The sequence below is a fragment of the Cupressus sempervirens genome, chromosome 3, assembly GCF_028749045.1.
Source record: "Cupressus sempervirens isolate cs-2001-9-10 chromosome 3, ASM2874904v1, whole genome shotgun sequence".
Classification (NCBI taxonomy): domain Eukaryota; kingdom Viridiplantae; phylum Streptophyta; class Pinopsida; order Cupressales; family Cupressaceae; genus Cupressus; species Cupressus sempervirens.
Window position 1 is genome coordinate 548,646,772 of NC_143120.1, and position 16,479 is coordinate 548,663,250.

Below are 16,479 nucleotides of genomic sequence, written 5' to 3' on the forward strand. Positions count from 1 at the left end.
TGTTGTCAGCCATTTTAATAACACCTTTACCTTTTACAACACATGGGATATCATTACCAAATTTAACACATCCACCTTTGTATGAACCAATATCCTCAAAATTTTATTTATCACCAGTCATATAATTGGAGCATCCACTATCAATTATCCATCATTAGTACTTTCAGATTCATTATTAGTTTCTTCTTCAACAACTTAACAAGATTTCTTACCTTTGTCATCCTTGTTTCTTTTGTAGTCTTTGTCATCTCTTCTTCCTTTGTACTTTCTTTCCTTCCTTTCATCCTTATCCTCTTTATCAAGACACCTAGTAGCAATATGACCAACCTTGTTGCATGAAAAATAGATAATAAGTAGTTTACCTTTGTATTTACCTTTTCCTCTTCCAAATCTTTTTGCAATAAGGGTTTCAAGTTCATCAATCTCATCATCAGAACTATCACTATCACTCTTCACATGTTTTCCTTTCATTTTGCTAAGAACCAGTTGTGACTTAAAGGTAGATTCAATAGTAGCAAGTATGTAGCTATCAAAGTTAGACATCTCAAAAGTAATAAGTCTACCAATTACACCTTCTAAGGTCAAAGTGTTACCTGGTGTGCATCTTAGTTCTTGAATTGTAGAAACTCTAATGACATATATAGGGAATAGAGTCCTCAATACCTTGCTTGTTATTGTTTCATCTTTGATTTCTTCATTTGCACCATGAATAAAATTTACAACTTCCTTGACTCTTGTGAAGTATTGCACCATATTCTGACCTTCCATCATTCTCATGTCATCAAATTTACCTCTCAGGCTCTTTGATTTGGCTTTGAAGACATTGTCATTATGTCCATATATGGTTTTCAATCTATCCCACATCTTCTTTGCACTATCACAATCTTTTAATTCACCAAACCTGACATAGCTTAAGGCTGAGTCAATCTCCAACTTTTCTTGATTATGTTCTTGATTTTGCTTTAGTTGTTCAACAATCAGAGGAGTAGTTGTTGCCTTCACACATTTGTTGTCTACAAAGTTGATAACAACATCACTGATACTCAATATATGCAACCTCATCAAAGTCTTCCATGTAGGAAAGTTCTCCTTTTTTAGCTTTGGTACATCTCTCTTATGAGTCATGATCTTTAGCTTTGATTACCATTAGACTTTTCTCTATAAGCACTAAGCTCTAATAATAATTGTTAAAAATGTTTACAATAACCGAGAGGGTGGGGGCCGGGGGGTGAATCAGTTACATAAGGTCCATAAGTATCATTTAAACAATTAGACATAAAATATTCACTATTCTACTTATATTGTTGTTGCTTGGTCTCTACAGTATTTATAAAAAAAATTATTGTCACAAACATAGCATACTTTGTTGAATGTAAACATTATCAAGTGTAAAACATATAAAGCATTCAGCACGAATTTGACACTAGGATTTTACGTGGAAACCTAATTTAAAAACCTCTAGCAACATGCCACCACTTTTTCACTCTTTCAAAGTAAGCTCTATTAGAAGTCAACCTTGTTAAAGGTTAACAATACATATTGTTTTTTATTAGATAAAAAGGTTTTATAGGGACCCTAAAACCCAAGAGTTAAAACATTAACAAGGCTGATAATAAGCATGAAAAGCCTAGCCAAAAGAGTTCAAGTTCAAAGGCTGATAATAAGCCTAAGGCCCAGTCGAAAAACAAAGATCATAGAAAAGACCAGGAACAAATACAACAAGAAATGACAAAGGCAAAAGCCCTAACAAAAAGCCAAAAAAATAGATTGAGACAAAAGAACAGGCAGTGGATTAGTCCTTGTTCTTTCTCTCTAGGTCTTGCATGGCCTGAGTAGCCTCATAGGTCATCTGGTTCTCCTCAGCCTCTTGCTAGTGTGCCCTTTGATCCTCCTAGTCCTGACCATTGTTGATGTTGTCCTTTGTAGTGTCGACCACTAGTCTGACTTTTTCCCTGTCTTTTTCTTCCTCTTCTTCCTTCATTACTCTATCTTTGATCCAGTCAGTTAAAGATATGATGTTGTTGTTAATGGAGCTAAGCAGTGAAATCATCAAGTTTGAGAGATTATGATTGTAGATTTTGAGGTTGTTAATCCTTCTCTCTGCTAGACTGAGCCTCTCACCATTGCCGTCTCTATTATCAGAATTCGCTCCATTCCTATTTTCCTCCATATGACCCACCTACTCTTTGACCTCCTCTAGCTCATGGAAAAGCCACTTGATTGATCTAAAGTTATCAATCATATTTTTGCAGGCATTGTTCAAGAGGTTTAGCCCAGTTTCCCTTGCTTTATCCGAAATAGCCACAATCTTCGGGTCTATGAGTTCTTCAAGCTGCACCCCTTCTTGGTTTTCCACAAGGACCTATGGGTTCATGGCCTCTCTAAATATGCCCATTTTTTAGGTCCTAACATTAAAGTTTTTCCAAGCTTTCCTCCTATCTTTAACCTACACCTCCCCACCCTCGGTATCAAATTCCATTTTTTGCTTCTTAAGTTGGGCTTGGATATGGATAGGAGAAAGAGGTAGTGAAAACATATCCCCTTCTTGCTGCAATCTCTCATCCTCTAGATCCACCCTCTTACGTTTCTTCCCTCCCCAGTCTTCCTTATTTTCCTCCTGCATCTCCTTTTCCTCCTCTTTCATCTCCACATCCTCCTCGTCATCGCTATCAACCTTCACATCCTTCACAGGTTTCTTCTGCCCATGAACCCTAGGGCTTTTTATACTAGGAGGTATGGAAGAAGGTGAATTCTTGACCTGATGGGTGACATTTTTGTCAGCGGAAGAAATCCCACCATCCTCAGAGCTAAAGCTCTGAATATCATCTAAGTCTAAAGAGAAGTTGGAGCTTCCAGAGGTCACATTCTCAGTCTAAGGGGGGGCATTGCTTATTGTCTGAGCCTTAAAGTGCTCATAAATAAGTAGCAAGAGCCCCTCATGTAGAGTGGGGTTATCAGTGGGATTATTTTTGAAGCTAACCACCACCTTGCTCATGGAAGTTAACAAGTAAAAAGGAAAATAAATTTTATAGTTGTGCCAAAAATGATTCAAAAGAACAAAGTGGTGGGTATGAGCCCGATCAAAGCTAGAGTCCAAAGTAATGTACTCAATTACGGCTCTCTTAACATACCTCCACAGTTTCTTCATGGTATCAGGAACATAGTACATGTCAATCTTCTTCAAGGCTTTCAGTTCCTTCGTATCCTTCACAAAATCCTGCACAGCGTTAGTCGAGAACTTCTTGTCCCTGAAAAACTTAAAACCCTCAATTGGGATTTCATAAATGGTCGATATTACCTCCTCAGTGATCATGAAAGATACCCCGTTCACCTTAACTCTGCCTTCCTTCCATGAACCAACCATGCTATTGGTCACCTCCTGATCAAAACCATGTTGTTTTATCATGTATCTGGTAATCCTGCCCTAATCCAGCTGCTCCTAAAAATTTTCCCTACTCCTCCATTTCTCTATTTCACTAATCGGCTCCTTTTTGCACCTTTCACCTACCATATCTGCACTCTGCTCACCCTCAATTCTCATATGCACCTCGCATTGTAACTGATAGGAACCTCTGTGTATGAGTAGAATGTAGAAAGAATTAACCTTTTTGTTGCTCCTATTGCAAATGCAAAAAAAGACCCACAAAGTGTGTCGAATACTCTATAATAAATTATAGCAATTACAATTTCCCATGCTACCTTTTTGGGAAGTACCCTTTCCCCTTGATCCATTCATTCTCATAATTGCACATTGATCTTCTCCATACTTCCTTGGATCTTGTCTAGTTCGATCATGCTTTTGACATCTGCCGAAAAAATATTTTTGAGATGCCATGTCATTATTTGGTTTGCGCCGACCCCTATATTAGCAAACTTGTTGGCTACTAGGTTAGCTTCCCAGAATATATGAGTGACGTGGACTCTACCAAATTTGGCAAGAGTCACATGAGTCTCATCAATAAGATTTGCAATCGACCATGATGGCTGAGAGTTGCTATTAATACATTTTATAATATTGTACAAATCCCCTTCAAGCAAAAGATTAGTAACTCCAACTTCAAAAGCCAGTTTGACACCATTACACACAGCATTCACTTCTGCAAAGTGGTTGGTTTGAAATCCCAGCGGGAGGGAAAAAGCCACAATACCATCGCCATTTTCATTCCTTTTTATGCCTCCACTTCCCAAGGAGCCAGGATTTCCCTTAGACGCTCCGTCAAAGTTGGCTTTAGGGGAGAAGCCATTTGGCTTCCTATCTTTTCGTCTTTCTGTCTTTTGCCTTCTCCTTTTTTCTGCCACCTAAGTCTATATCTCCCCCTTTCCTTACTGAATAGTTTTCCTTAATGTTTGCAAATATTTTCTTTCCTATCATTATAGCCAGCTCCTCTTTATCTCTGAAGATTCTGTTATTTCCCAATACACACTATTAAATGTGACCTGGTTAGAGGATTTAATCACCCTATTAGGAGTGACCTTGTTAGAGGATTTTGATCATTCCATTTAGAATGTCACCTTGTTAAAGGTTTTACACAAACTGTTAAGTCTTTCAAATGATTGTTAGGTCAACCTCTATTAAAATGATACAATGATTAGAAAGAAAATAGTAGGTTTTGATATGTATGATTACAACTCACTTTGCAAGTTCTTAACATTGTTTGGTCTATATACTAATTAAATAATAATATTCTCATTGTCATCTTTGTTCTTGATTCGCTTGGCAACCCTTCAAGTAATCAATCTTCTCCTTTCAACAAAACTTAAGTCATCTGCTCAGATTCGCTTATCAATATCAGTAGCATTTGCGCAAGCAATCTCTTTATGCTTCACTTTCACTCTCACACACTTGTGTGACTCTGATCCACCCTTCTTTGTACACCTCTCTTACACCTTTGTCTTGTTTGGTTCTATACCTCTTTAAATAGGCAATTCTTGCTTTACCATTTTCTACAATCACTGTAGATCTTAGGGTTTATGATCAGGTTCAACATGATTCATTGTATGTGTCCATCTTCTTAATCATCCTCTAGAACTTCTCTGGAATCTGTCTATTAGGTCTTTACCTAATCCTCACCTTGAATTTAATGATCCAACTCATCAATCTTATCCTCAACACAGTTTACATCTCCCAAGAAATCAACTGAGTCAGTTAGGAACCATGATTTCCTCAAATTCATTCTCAAAACTTTTACTTAACAATCACTAAATTTTGACATTCAGTCATCACTGGATTACTTGATCACTATAATTTTTTTGGCTCAATATCAACTATCTTGCTCGATCGATACTGATTCTTGGTGAACACTAGATTTTCTTGGCACTTACTATGGTTTGGTTGACACCAACATCACTCATTCCTTAACCTTTTACTCTATTGCTCGACTTAGGTTTACTTTCTTGATATAAACAATCACTTTGTCTCATCAAAGTCTATCTAATCAAATGACCATTGTTGTTTCCTTTTGATAACTCAACCTTTCCTCTAAGTGTTATTGTTATGATAAATTTCTCAAATCCTCTTCATCAATCAAATATATATGTCATTTAGATTAGGTAGCAATATGTCTTATCAGTAGATTTGGTATCAATGACAAAACAACAATCATTCCAATTGTAAGTTTCCAACATTTAGTGCCTAGATCTATCTCACACTTCTCTTTAAATCATTTAACTCAATTACACATTTAACTTTGTATCTCTTTAATCAAATTTAAATTGCATGAAAGAAGGCTTGCTTGCATACTTTCTTGATATAATTCAAGTTTAGCACAAGCATCCCTTTATCTTGTTGGATTTTTTAATCTAGCTTGAGTTGTATTCAAAATTATGTTTGGAAGCCCCTCTTTCTCTTGTATTAAATGTTAGTAACAAGTGGAGGTCCAGTATTTACCTATCCTATTATGCACTTCCATTTTTTCATTAAACATTTTGGTGAACCCAATGTCCTAGACCTTTTTCTTGGAATTAGATATTGGACTGTGTTTTTGCATTGGCTGGTGAATCCAACACATCTCTTCTTTTAATTTTGAGTTAGATTTAGCTATATTTGTGTGGTTAGGTCTTTTTATTCTCTTTATTACATTGATAATTATGTGGTTATATATCATTAGGCTTTCCTTTTGTGATCCCCTCTTTAATGAGCTTTATTACATTAAGTCCAACCTCTAGCATTCTTGTAAGGATAAGTCGTAAACCTGTGGACTCTTTTTATCATGATTCCTTTTTTCTTCCTAGGACCCATGATAATACTAAGACATTTCCTCAAGATCTCAATCCCATCATGAAGCATAACTCTTCTCACTCTTCACCTGATGAAGATAAATCCTTAAGAGTTCCTCCTTCCGAAGTTGATAAGATTTCACATGAGTTTGATGAATTGCAAAATTGGCTTTTGCAAGAAGACCAAAATCCTGATAGTTTTATTGTTACTAAGTCTATTAAGAAGCTTATTACTCTTGATGATAATAACATCTCTATCTTATGTGGTATATCTCACCTTATTAATACTCATTCTAATCCTTTGATGGACTGTGCTCAAGAGTGAGGATACACTTCTCCTTCCACAACCATTAAACATTGTATTCCCATTTTCACTACTATTCCTATAATTCCTACCCATGTGTCACCTCTCATGACAACTTCTACATGAGTTTCTAATCAACTAAGTGTTGGTCTTCCTAACCCTTCACTTCCCTCGAGTGTTACTCCCACCTAAGTAACTTCTTCATTACCCTCATATTGTTAGAGTAAAAGGTTTTAAATTAATTGTTACATTATGATACCTTTTATGCCTTCTTAAGATTTGTCACATTTAATAATTATTTTAATTATTAAATGTTTTTTCCTTTAGTTTTTTTAGGGTTGTGTGATCTTCTTTTATAAAGATTGATCCTTAATATTCAAAAATCTAATTCCATTCTCTAAGAAATAAATCTTTCATATTTTCAAAGCCATCTTCTTGTTGTTTGCTCCATTCTTCCTTGTGACAGGTTATTTTGCATGCAGGTGATTCTTGGGCTCTATGCCGATGGTTTTGATAACATCTACATGGTATCAGAGCACAAGGATGAGAGCTAAAAGGTCTAAAATGATGAGTGCATCCATTTTAAGATGACATAGGTATTGAGAATGACATACATTTTATTAACAAGACCATCATGACATGTCTAATCTAGGGATGTATGTCATGCATAATGATGTTCCATCAACAATATGTTGGGATCAACCCTTATATGAGCCTGTTTTATCCTACATACTGCAATATTAATGATATCAACCTAGAATGACAAATGATTATTATAATACCTATATGTATACATAATGAATACTTATTAGATTAAAATAAGATGTTACAACCCATTCTTTTCTTCTTCCGTCAATCTAATTTGACACATTCATGTGAGTAAGCTATGCTTGTACCGATGACATGTAAATATGGATTTGTAACTTTGAACTCTAACAAAAGTTTTAGAATCGCAATGTAGGTGGTGCGACCATGGTAAAGAAATTAAAAATGAAGTTGATAATAACGACATGATGTTGCTAGCAATCGCAAGATTCACCATTAGGAAATGACAGGTTCCTTTTATTGTCCTCTCATCTTTTTGTGCATATTTACTTCATAAATGTAATTTTTTAGAGTTAGTCCAACAACTTGTGTGGATTGTGCACTTTATTTTGATGATAAAATTAAATGCAAACATATATATAATCTTATGATGTAATACATTTTCATAAAATGATATAATGTTCTTTTATCAACATATTTTCATTTCAGTAAAACATTTAATGTAAAAATGATTTTTGACCTTAGGTATTAGCTATAAATACATAACCAACATCACCTAATTGAGTTTCTAACAAAAATTAGGTAACAATACTATCATTTTTTCATTAATAAATCCATAGTTTTCATCATCTTTTGCATCCACTATCCTCATCGTATTGCATAATCTCAAAGCTTAATTTCAGACCCCTTGGAAGCACAAAGTGAACACACATATCAAATTTTCCACAAACATAACATTTACTTATATTGATCATAAAAGGACTTGATGTCACTTAAAAGGGATAACTCATTAAAACAAAAGAAAAGCATTAAAAAAACTAATTCAAAATCAAGTTGTAAGAAGTCTATTACAAGTGCAAGTACTATAAGCTAACAACATTACTTGTACTAACAATTACTCATAATTATAGGCAAAATATTTGATATTAGAAACAAAGTTGCAATTCAACCTTTGAAACCAAAAATTAAATGAAAGACCAACTTTTAGACAATGAAACATTCCTTGAAAAAATGTGCTTAGAGCCTTAAAACATTTAAAAAATTAGTAGTTTATCCCTAAATTTTACAAGTAAAAAATAAGGGACAACAATGAGTTCATTTTTTTGTTTTCTTCATTATTTATAATGTAACCTCCATAGAATTCATGTGGGCACCAAACAAATTAACACAATGATATGTGCTATCCCAACAAAAGTAATTTAACAACAAGACACACAATCCACATTGGTGCATGAGGAAAATCAAATACTAAACTAATCTAAGAGAAGGTTGGGGCTAGAAGAAATAAACATAGCAATATGTTGGTCAAATAAATAGTATTGACAAATGAGTATCAACACACTTAACCATTTTCAGCATACATGCCAAGTACACAATAGATGCTGAGCCAAGAATTTCAATAGGTGTTGAGTCATAGTTAGTGCTGAGCATATCATAGTGTACTATATGCCAAGCAATATAGAATTGTTCATGTGCTGAGTAACAAAATCATTCAGATGCTGAGCAATTCAGAACAACATATGCTAAGTAATACAGGATATAACAGGTGTCAAGAAAACCAAAAAATGTAGTTGATGCCGAGCAATCTAGAAACAGTATGTGCTAAGCATCAGTAACACTTCATGTGCCAAGCAACGCAGGATCAACATAAGAGTTTGTATTTGCACAAATTAAGATGTGAACTATTTTTAGAGCCGACTTAGAGAAATTTCAAAGGAGAAAAAGGATAAGGACAAATCATTTTCATTCCCTATGCAATCTACATGCAACCAATTAGAAAAATGGTGAAGGCATGCAACCAATAAGAAATATGCAAAGTATGAGCGAGAATTTGAGATTCAATATGGATCGTAGATCCATACCTAACTCTAAGTCTTCAAATTCTTTATAAAAATAATGAATGCACCATTGCAAGTGTGGAAGAAAACAACATAAGGGGTGATTATAGAAATTTTTTAGTGTAGACTTAGTGGAAAGGACAATATTTATACATCCAGTTGATTAGAACAGAATAGGGGACATATTCAAAAATCAGATCTAGCAAGGATCATAATAGGAAGAGAAAATCTATTACCTGAACCCAACAATTTGAGATTGCATTCAATCAGGTCAAATGTTCTAATACTCTCTCACAATTGTATTAGAGGTTGAAATCCTATGTTGATAGGTTAGCTTAACAACTAGATAGGAGAACTTTTGGAGAAGGTCAATAAAATCCTATGTATTAGGTGGGTTTAACAACCTATTGTAAATCCTTTAACAGGGTGACACTTCATGTAAGTGTTTGTAAATCCTTTAACCAAGTCACTATTGACATAGTGTAAAGCCTTTAACAGGGCAGGCCTTTAACAAGGCAAACCATCAGAAGTGGTTGAACTCATTGCTGCAGTAATTTTTGTGGGTGTCATCCCCACCCTAATTTTACCTTCTTATTCCTGGAGAGTTTCTAGGTCACCAAAATCTCTTGTGTTATGTGTTGATGCATGCTTTCATTTCATGTTTGTTTATATGTTTACATGCATGCAAATTGTTTTTCAGATTCCACAAATTGGTATCAGAGCCAAGTTCTCTCAAGAAGAAGCCTAACAGCTTGGAGGAAAAAAAATAGAAGATGGAAGTTTTCAACCTTGGGAAGATCATTGACAATCAGGTGATTGATGTGCAACTAGCTCTACACAAAGTAGAGGAAGCCAAGGAGGAATTGAGAAAATCTTTGAAAAGAAGAAAGGAGATAGCTATAGCTGAAAATGACATACACTACAAGGAGATTGACACCTCACAAGTGTTTTCCAATGGAGACTCCAAGGAATTTGATGCAGCAATAGTAGAATTAATGGAGAAAAATAGAGCACAAGCTGAAGAAATCAAATTACTCAAGCTTGAACAAGAATCACAAGCCATAATGCTTTGTGAAGTGACTGAACAAAAGAAAAGAGCTATTGAAGACAAGGCCATAGTAGAAGATGACAAGAGAAATCTCATCAATAGACTGGAAGAGAAGACAATTGAATTTGAAAAGATTTCAAACATGCAGTTAGACACCTTACGCCAGATGATGAATGCTCATCATGAGCTAAACATGAAGGATATTAAGATCTCCACCTTGAAGATACAAAATGAACAATTGTAGAATGAATTGAAGAGAGAAAAGGAAATAGTAGAAAGTTACAACAAACCCAATGAGGCCATCAAGTACTTCGAGTAATTGCTGAAATCACCAAGGGCTAGTAATGATACTTCAGGACTTGGCTACATTCGCACTGAACAAGGAGAATCATCGAAGGCTGCAAAAGAAAGAAGCAACAAAGGTAAAAACACTAAACCTACTTGTCATTTATGTGGTAAAAAGGGACATACCTCTAATGTGTGTAGAAGTAAGAACAGTCATCAACATGATAAGCCTACAAATGCAAATTTCTATCACAAGTGCAAAAAGCAAGGACATTTAACACAAGACTGCAAGATCATGAGGACATCGAGATTTGAGGGTCACTACTATAACTACAAAAAGTATGGACATAGAGCATTTGAATGCAGATCAAAGCCTATGTGGACACCTAATCAGCCTGCAAGAGGAATCAATCATGCACATCACTACAATTGGGACTACAATACAAGGCAAAGTTGTCACTGCTATCAGGAATATGGTCATGTACCTCAGAATTGTATAAGAACACACTTCAAAGGGAACTACAACAGATGGTTAAACCAAACTACATGTTTCAGTTGCTTGAAGACTGGTCATATTAGCAGGAACTGTCCAACAAAGGTCAAGGCACCCAAGACTGAAGTTAACAAGGGCAAAGAAAAAGTTGATGTGGAACACATTAGAGAAGATATGAAGAAGACATGGTAGAAGAAAGGTGAATGCAACACATCAAATGGAGAGATCACTTCATCCAAGAGGTCAAGTGATCACACCTCATCAAATTAAGCATTAGAAAGGCACATGGGGTTGATACATATAAAGATGTATCATACATCAGCCTAAAAGAACATAGGAGCACTGCAAAGAAGAAATTTGCATAAGTTAAGATGTTAGGATAAAAGTTGGAAGATGATGTCGAGTTATCTTTAGTTGCCAAGTAAAACCCCAATATATGCTGAGTTGAATAGTCTAGTAGCCGTCGAGTAAGACTTGATAGTGGCTACCGAGCAATTAACAAGATCAGTAGATGCCGAGTGAAACAAGATAGTAGTTGCCAAGTGAATGAAATAGAGTTGATGCCTAGTTGGAAAATCCTTTGGAAGCCGAGTGACAGCTGTAAGCACAAATGCAATAAATGCTAGGTTTCAAGCCTAATAAAAGTAAAAATTGTTCATTTTTTTATCATTTCAACAAAAAGCAAAGACAAGCAGAGTGATTGAGTGATTTCCCAACGATCAAAAGATGATTTGCAGTGATTCAACAACAACCCAACTACATTTCATCGATTTACAAGGTATTTCATTCAAGTGTCGAGTTACGCAGTTTAAAAAGTTTGTTTAAATAGTAAACCCTAGTTTAGTTAGAAATGGCATCTAGTTCTAAGACTGCAAAGGGAAAGGAAGATTTGGAAATTCAATTAGTTAGCAATGAAGTTAAACAACCTGAGTTCAAGCCAATCCCGAAGGTTGCCTACAAAAATGATCCTGCTGGTGTCCTATCTGTGATTCCTGATAAAGTAGTAATGGTTTAGGATGTATGCAAATGCTACAACTATAAAATAGGAGCAATAGGAGAGTTTGAGATTTTTAATGCATTTGATAAACTCTGTGAAAATGGGAAACTTAAAGAAGAATTCTCCATAGTCGAGAAGAAGGGTCTGACCAAAGCCCTAGTTTTCCCTATTGTCTTTAAAACAAAATGGATACGCATTATGTTGAGCAGAATCCATGATGGAGCTTTTTGGTTGGAAACAGGGCCAATAAAGTTTACAAAGAAAATAGTACATAAGGTTACTGGTATTCCAACCCTAGATCGGCCTAAGACCCTAAGGAGTGATAAGAGGGAGGCAATTGAGAAAAACATTGGTGCTAAGTGGAACAATAGGGGTATGACAATTGACACCATCAAAGACCCTCTACTAGATTTTACTATAAGGATTATATCTCACAAATTTTACCAATCAAGCAGGTTGAACAGTGTATCCTGCATAACAATAGATGTTGCTTACAAGCTAGTAAAAAAGGATCATACTTATGATCTTGCAAAGTTGATGATGGAGAAAATCAATGAAAACACGGGAGCCATAAGGAAATCTAAAGGGGCTCAATGCAAATCTGGCTCAGTTTTGGTTTGCATGGTTTTCTACATTATGAAAGAATTTCCCTCAGTAGGCAAGGTGAGATGGGATCTAGATAAGACCATTGTTGACCAAATAAATGGATTCATTGATCAAATGGGTGAAAACTTTGATGCCCAAATGACTAGTTATTTTGAGGACTTCAAACAATCCATGAAACAGAGAATAAGAGTTCTAGTTTCATTGATGGAGCAACATGAAAAAGACATTTTCTTTCTAGTGGATATTGACTATACTTACATAAAAGCAATCATCCCTAGAGTCAGATGGCTTAGACCACTGGGTTATGAACTTGATGTGGATCGGGCTTCAATAGCTATTACAACATTGCTTGCAGAGGAAACTGATAAAACTGTAAAGCACTTTGGGACATATGATGTTGTCAAATCAAGGGTGGTTACAGACCTCAAGATAGTAACAGTAGTTAAGAAGAAGGACAAGATTGTAAAGAAACTTAAGAAGAAATTTGGGGTAGATAATCAAGAGACAGGTACTGCAGAAGAAGCAGAAGAAATAAGTGATGATGAAGAAGAGGATGACAATGAGAAAGATGAGGATGAGCCAGAGCAAGGGCCACTTCAGTTAACTCAAGGCCTAGGTGAAGATGAGGATGAGAGTTCCAAGGAAGAACAAGACAAGGAAACATCCATCCAAACTAAGGTCACCAAAAGAATGACAAAAGCACCACCTGCTCCTCAGCCCAAGCCAAAGAAAGTGGCAAAGCCTGCACCTAAGTAGCCTACTACTAGAGCTACTACAAGAGTTACTACACAAAAGGCGAAAGAAGAGGCAACAAAGAGGAAGATATCCACTGAGAAGACTGCAGATGAGCCAAAGAAAAGAAGAAAATTTGTGGGTCAACCTGATTCAGATGAAGAAAGGATAGAATCAGAAGACCATAGTCAGTTTAAAGTGGTAAGTCATCCACCTAAGACTTCAATTGACAAATTATGTGCTAAGATTAGGAACGGTGACTTGAATGATTTGAAGAATGTAGATTTTAATAAGTTCACAAAGGATGAGCAAAATAAAATAGAGAAATCTGTCTATAGTATGATGGCAGAATATAAACATACACTTCTTGAATTGGATAGCTTTTTGCCAAAGGAATTATATAAGATTGTAGAGGATAAATGGCATTTTTATTTGCAAACTGAGAAGGAAATAAGGGAGTCTACCTTAGCAAGAATGTTGCCTAATTTGACTATTAGTCAAATAACAAATGCAGTCAAGAGGCACAACAATAGATTTACTCCCAAATATAGGGCATTTAGTATTCTACAAAACAACATTGAAGAGGTTGTGAGAAAATCCAAAAAAGTGTGGAAGATTATTTACAAGAAAATTGATGATGTATTTGATGAAGAATATAAGACAGAAGCAAGTGCCAAAACAAAGGAAATAAAAGAAGCAAGAAGGAAGAAAGTAGAGGAGAAGAAGCTAGAAGAGAAGAAAGTGGAGGAAGAAAAGAAGTATGAAGAAGAAAAGGAGGAGGAAATGAGTAAAGAAGAGGAAAAGGGGACATATGAGCAACAAGAACAGAGTGTGCAAGACACATAATTGCCACCTCCTAGCCCTCCCCATTCTACCATCACACCTGTAGAAACAATCAAGATAAAGGATGTTGTTGATACTTCTAGTCAAAACATCGACCCATTAACTGTAGAGGATCTAGCAAAGATCCTTGACCAATCAACATAAGTAGCTAGACTATGTTCAAGCTCAATACTAGTCAATGTTGATGAGTTGCAAAAGGCAGTAGTGAAATTAAAGGAAGTCAAGGTGCAAACACAAGAACCACCTATGACAACACAATCTATTGGAATTCTACTCCTTCCACCTCCATTACCACCAAAAGCAATCACACAAGCACTCCAGGAGCTGAGTGCAGCAATAGGGGATGATAAAGGCAAATCAATACAATCAACAGATACACCCCCAACCAGAATGACAACAAAAGAGAAACAAGCTGAAGAGAAAGAAGAGAAAAAAGATAAGGAGCAATCTGTAACACAAACTTTGGTTGAACTACCCAAAACAGGTACTCCCGCTCAAACTCTTTAGCAGTCAAGCACTGAAATGCTAGCATTGCAAATTAGAACACCAAGCTCAAGCTCAACAAAAGTAGCTAGGAAACTTCATTATGGAATTCCTGAGCTTGATGAAGAAATAAATATACCCTACTATGAATCCAACACTCTCATAGAAGAAAAGATGAATGAGATACAAAGTGCATTGGATAGAAGAAGGAAACACGAGGCACTTAGAAAGGATTATAAATATAGGAAAGCATTAAATGAAATCAAGGACATATTTATGGATGCCTTCAGCCTACAATCTCTAGATGAGTCAAGGCTAATTATAGAGAAACTATCAGAAATAGTTGATCAAGTGACAAATGAGGACCATGACACCAATGCCAAACTACTTGAATGGTTAGAAAAGAAATTCCAAGGTAAGGTCAATCAGAAGATCTCAAATGACATCATTTTGGGACAAGTTGACCTTGGTAAGAAAATAGATAAAGTCAAAATTGTACTTGGGAATATATTCTCCCTTTATAATAAATTGTGTGATTTTTCCAATTTCACACAAGAAACTGGCTAGAAGATATTGAGCTTGGAAAGAAATCTAAAGATTTCTAGTATGCAACTCCCAACCAATCCAGCTCAAAGTGAGAAGCATTTTGCCTAGACGCTTCACACTCAAAGGGAACTAGTTGTATTAACAACAGAGGAGGCTAATATAAAAGCCAAGCTAATGCAACTTCAATCCTCCATCACCCCTCACTCGGAAGTACTCCACAAGGAGCAGATGTATGCAGAGATAGTCCTAAAGAAAGATTTCAATCTTTCTACACATGAAGGACTTGTAGATCTAGTTGCAGAGCTTGCAATTCAACACAAGTCATTGGATATTGCATTAAACAATTCAGATGCAGCTCTGAAGATACTTCTAGAGGTTAACAACTCATTTTTGGCTAAACATGGTATTACTCCATAGAACCCTTTGACATCAGTGTAAAAAAGGGGGAGATATATTATAGGGGGAGTAAGAAAAGGAGGAGATATGTATATACTATGGGTAATTACCAAATTTTGATCATTTTGATTACATTCTTTCACTCCATTCTTTCATTCATTTTGAGAGTAAAGTGGAATAATTTTAAATAGCCAAAAAGGGGGAGATAAGGAATAGAGGAGTGAAGGAGAGATGTAAATTTTTTGGTAATCACATGGAATACAAAAACAAGTCAAAGGATAGAAAGGATCAGGCACATTGGCACAAAATTTCAATTTCAAAAGCATAATCAACTCAGGGGAAGTCATAAGGTATATTGCTACTCACAATTTTTGAAAATTTGCATGTAAGCTAAGCAAGTAAAGCATGTACTCAATAAGGTTAGGATCACCATTGCTTAGTTAAGTGTTTTTGACACTCATGTCAAAGGGGGAGATTGTTGGTCAAATAAATAGTATTAACAAATGAGTGTCAGCACACTTAACCATTTTCATCATACATGCCGAGTACACAATAGATGTCGAGCCAAGAATTTCAATAGGTGCCAAGTCATAGTTAGTGCCGAGCAGATCACACTGTAGTATATGCTAAGCAATACAAAATTGTTCATGTGCCGAGTAACAGAATCATTCAGATGCCAAGCAATTCAGAACAACATATGCTAAGTAATATAGGATATAACAGGTGCCGAGCAAACCAGAAAATGTAGTTGATGCTGAGCAATCCAGAAATAGTATGTGTCGAGCATCAGTAACACTTCATGTGCCGAGCAACATAAGATCAACATAAGAGTTTGTATTTGCACAAACTAAGATGTGAACTGTTTTTAGAGTTGCCTTAGAGAAATTTTGATGGAGAAAAAGGATAAGGACAAATCATTTTCATTCC